This window comes from Protobothrops mucrosquamatus, unplaced genomic scaffold (genome assembly GCF_001527695.2).
Source record: "Protobothrops mucrosquamatus isolate PMUCROS unplaced genomic scaffold, P.Mucros_1.0 scaffold1461, whole genome shotgun sequence".
Classification (NCBI taxonomy): domain Eukaryota; kingdom Metazoa; phylum Chordata; class Lepidosauria; order Squamata; family Viperidae; genus Protobothrops; species Protobothrops mucrosquamatus.
The window spans coordinates 195044-200235 of record NW_015387639.1 but is presented as its reverse complement, the minus strand read 5'-3'; positions in this window follow the sequence as shown (position 1 = coordinate 200235).

Here is a 5192-nt window from a genome sequence, read left to right as displayed (position 1 = left end):
TATATTATCCTGTACAAACGGTTACGGTATTTATTTACTTATTTATTGTTTGGCATTGAAAGATCAAAGGCGTTGTGCACAGGTAAAGCACCACAAGGTATCGACGTTATATAAAACAATGATGGAATAATAAACGTCAACTCCTCCCAGATTTAAGAACAGCAAAACTTTTGTGTGGCTCATTACGTTTCGCAACGTAAGCTTTACTGGGTGATGTTTGGAGAGCAAAAAGAATGAAACCTTCCCCCCCACCCACGCACTTAAATAAAATAAATATGGTGCCTTACTGGACTTTCTGCATTGTTCCAAACAATCTTGTTTAGCTTTTGGAGAAGGGCTGAATTGTCACCCACCAACACGCTCTCCTTGACTTTCCAGAGGTTGTCCAAACATTCTCGGACACGTTGAAGCCACAGAGAAAAAACTGGAAAGGCAACGAGGAATCCGTTAGGCTATTAAAGGCAGTGTGGAAATGATTCTTGCGTTCTAGTTACTCGTTCCTTTTTTTCTTTAAGTTTGGTCCGTCTCCAAGCTTGGTCTTCTCCAAGTGTGTTGGATTTGAGTTCTGGTCAGGAGGGGTCCTGGGTGAGCTGGGTGGTTTTCTGGCAGACCTTTCATGACCCAACTAGGGAACATCATCAGAGCTAGAAGGGAGTGGGGTTTGTGGAGAGGATGAGAAGGAGGGGGGGAGAAGGAGGAAGAGGACTGTGGGGTCCTTGATGCTCTCTGAGCTTGGTGGTTTTCTTGCAGACGTTTCATTACCCAAACGAGGTAACGTCATCAGTGGGGTTTGCTTTCAGCTCATATTGGGGGCAGAGTTAAAAGGGGGATCAGCCTAGTATCCCTCTGCAGCCACAAGCAGAACCTCCAAGACTGACATCAACACTGACAAGTCTAGCTACTACGGTAGAATATAAACTAGTAAGCCCCTACTAGCACTTATTTTGCTCCTAACTGTGGTTGTAAGTGGAGGACTGACTGTAGATGATTCTACATGAAGGGAGAAGAGAAGAACAGGATGTTGGCCCGTGGTTCTGCCTACCTTGGAAGGAGTAATAAGGGCAGCTGGTGGGATCCTCCATCACCTCTAAAATAGCTGGAAAGAGGACATCCAGCAACAAGCACGGCTGCAGAGCAAAAAATAGTGAAGTTAAGGAAAAATGGAAAATGCAACCACACACACGCACGCACACACATATAAATTAGCTCGAAATAGCTATTCCATTCTCCCTTAATTCTTTGTTAGCAATCCAAATCCTTTTAAATTCATATAGAGACAGAGATAGGTGTAATAGATAGAAAGATAGAGAGATAGAGAGATAGATAGATATAGATAGATAGATAGATAGATAGATAGATAGATAGATAGATAGATAGATAGAGAGATAGAGAGATAGGGAGATAGGGAGATAGGGAGATAGAGATAGAGATATAGAGACAAATAGAGATAGATAGAGAGATATATAGATATAGATAGATAGGTAGATAGATAGATAGATAGATAGATAGATAGATAGATAGATAGATAGATAGATAGATAGATAGCGAGAGAGAGAGAGAGAGAGAGAGAGAGAGAGAGAGAGAGAGAGAGAGAGAGAGAGAGAGAGAGAGAATGAATTTAAGATGATTTGTTTTGTAAACAAGGCAACTTCTTTATGGAAGCGGAGAATGCCAATCCACAGACAAGACTCAAGTTTAAAAGCAGTTTTTTAAAACTCGAGTCTTGTATATGGAATCTGAAATGTATTTATGGAATCTGGACAGAAACGTCAATTGCTCTTCAAATTAATGAACTGGTCATTCAGGATTTTTCTTTCCCCCCTTTTTTTCTTCCCTCAATTTCCTATTTTTTTAATTTCTCTTTGTATTTTATACCTTGATAAAACAATAAACGTTATATATATATATATATATATATATATATATGTACATGACTTTGGCCCTGATGTTTACCCAGCTTGGGGTAATGGTTTATGTTATGCTGGAATAATTATGTTTCAGGCATTATTTGAAAGGATAATGCTGACGGGTACCTTTTGTGGGCTGCCATCCAGAAGGCAGCTCAAGATCTCTTTCTTGCAACACGTTAATAAGCCACGGGTNGGAGATGAGGAGCAGGAGGAGGGGGAAGAAGAAAGATGAGGGAGGAGGAGAAGATGAGAAGGAGAGGAGGAAGAGAAGGAGAAGATGAGGAAGAGAAGGAGATGAGCAGGAGGAGAGGGAAGAAGAAGGATGAGGAGAAGGAGAAGGAGAAAACCTGCTGATCAGAACCACTTGAGACAGACAATTAGGAAAAAAAAAAATCTGTGAGTTTTCTCAAAGATATTTCTCCAAGAGGCATGAGCTGTGCAATATTTGCAATCAAATGGTGCCCCCACCCAAAAAAATAAATGAATGGGCCAGAAGCAGAGCTGGAAATGTGCACCCGGAAAAGGGAAAAGGATCTGAGCGTACCTTTGCGTCCCTCAGTTCTTCGGCCATTGCAATTCATGAGCAGGTAAAACCCCCAGATTGCTTTGGCTCCTGCTTTAAATTCCGAGGCTGTGTTCACCATCATGCTCAGCGTCGTTCCAGCCAGGAGACGGTTGTCTTTGCAGGAGGTCTAAAATCAGTAACAAAGAGGTCAACCTAAGCCAGGTTTTTTGCTGGAAGTAGAGATTTGATCTCTTAACAAAAGGATGCAGTTCAAAATTCTCTTATGGTTTAGTGCCAGTTCTTCCACCCCATAAGTCTCCGATGCGGCTATCTTGGTGTCCCCCATAGAATTTCCCTCCCTTCAGATTTGTAGGTTCTGCAAATCTGGGAATCTCCTAAAAACCTGCAGATCCTGATTTCAATACGGGTGGCTCTCTTTTAAATGATGCCGCCCACAGCCCCAGAAATAGAAGGACGGAAAGAAAAAGACAAGTGGGGTGGTTTTTTTTCCCCTCATGGAACTCCAAAAATCTTTCTTCTTCTTTCATGATCCGAGAAGTTGGACTTTCCACTGATGCTTTGAACGATGGAAGATTCAGGACAGACAAAAAAACAAAAAACACACATCTTCACGCAGTCGGTCAAGAAATTATGGAAGCGCTTAGTCACACGGGACTAAAAAAAAAATCCACTTCTCTTCCCAGGATATTGTGGGAGAAGGAGTGGCAGAACCTGGGGTGGAATTAAAAGAGGCATCAGCCCAGCATCCCTAAATAGCCACAAACAAGTCCGGCCTTCCTTGAATTTCATTGACCCCTTTCTTTCTCCTAGCAAGGGCAAACAATTAAATAAGCTGTTTAGCGATCAATCCGTTGAATTGGACCTTCATGTGTGGACCTGATCTTCCGCCCCGACAGATAACCTCACCTGATCCATGATGGTGTGCACCAGGGATCTCAAGATCTTTTGCAGAATTTCTCGGTGATCTGTTTCACCCCAGACAAGGGGCTGAATTTCCTCTGACAATCCTTTGAAGAGATGCAGGCAAATCTAAAGAAGCGAGGAGGAGATCGTCTGAAACGGTATAGGGTCTCCTGGTTGAGCAAGGAGATGGACTAGAAGACCTCCAAGGTCCCTTCCAGCCCTTCCCCGTTTAAACTAGGAGGTGGGGCAAAACCACTGCTCCTCCTCCTTTAAAAGAAGACATATTCAAACCAGGTCATAGCGTGCCACCCTTTTTTTTCACCTTTGTTGTGACGTAACGCCACTCCACCTGACCGGCGTTGGAATCTTGGAGAAGGGAATCAAAAGTAGCAGCGATGCTTCTCAAGAGCTTCATCAAATTCTTTTTCCAGTACTGGTGTCCCAGGGAACTTTCTTCAAGAAAGAGGCTGACTATTCAGGGATGGAACAGAGGACAAAATTGATGGTGCCATTTGGTAGAAGAATTCACACCTTTACGGACAGGAGCTGGCATAGCACGTAGTAGTGCAGGTCAAAGAGTATCTATAGTTGCGTTCCTTTGGAGAAAGACACTCGCTCTGATTCGGCTTGGGAATGCCAGGCGTAAATTTTGTAACTGGGAAAGAGAGAGAGAGAGAGAGAGACTCACCTATCTGGAGAACTTCCGAAGACGCTGGCTGAAAGGAAGAGAAAATGGATCAGATTTTCAGGTGATTCCATACCAGATTACTTCGCACCACAGTTTGGCTTCTGCTCACAATCACAGCCCCGAGCTTCTTGCCAGCTCTGGGTAAGGAGAAGATTACTTTGCTATTTCTTTTTCTAAAACAAGAGAACACCAAGGCTAAAATAGTCTTGTTGTATCTTTGCTCTCTGGCCCACTCCCTTCTAACACTGATGATGTTACCTAGTTGGGTAATGAAACGTCTGCCAGAAAACAAGCAAGCTCAGAGAACACCAAGGACCCCACAGTCCTCCTCCTCCTCATCATCATCTTCTTCTTCCTCCTCCTCCTCCTCTCTACAACCACACTCCCTTCTAGCACTGATGATGTTACCTAGTTGGGTAATGAAACATCTGCCAGAAAACAAGCAAGCTCAGAGAGCACCAAGGACCTTACAGTTCTCCTCCTCCTCCTCCTACTCCTCCTCCTCCTCCTCCTCCTCCTCCTCCTCCTCTCTATAAACCACACTCCCTTCTAGCATTGATGATGTTACCTAGTTGGGTAATGAAATGTCTGCCAGAATACAAGCAAGCTCAGAGAGCACCAAGGACCCTACAGTCCTCCTCCTCCTCCTCCTCCTCCTCCTCTCTGCAAATCCCCCTCCCTTCCAGCCCTGAAGATGTTACCTAGTTGGGTCATAAAATGTCTGCAAGAAAGCCACCATGCTCAGATAGCCCCAAGGAACGCAGACACGGAAGATGACAAACCAAGAAACTACATCCTCCAAAGAAAAAGTCTAAAGGAAAAGGATCTAAACGCCAGATCCAAGATCCATCACCCATTTTTACCTTTTCATCTTCAATCAGCCCATCCATCAGCCTGGTCAACTCTTCAGAGACCAAGTTTTTGTCCCGTTCTGATAGCTTCCCAACAATCTACAGGGAAGGGGGAAAAAAAATCTAAGGGCCACAATCTTAGAATACACACACATACACACCTATCATCATTTGGTTAACACATACCAGAAGAACTGCCTCTGCCCCTTTATCGGTGGGGATAAAGATTCCCCTTGTTGGGATTGTGGTGCTGATATGCAAACTATTGTGGGAGATTGCCCACAACATGCGTTCTCCGGTTCCCTAGATCTGCC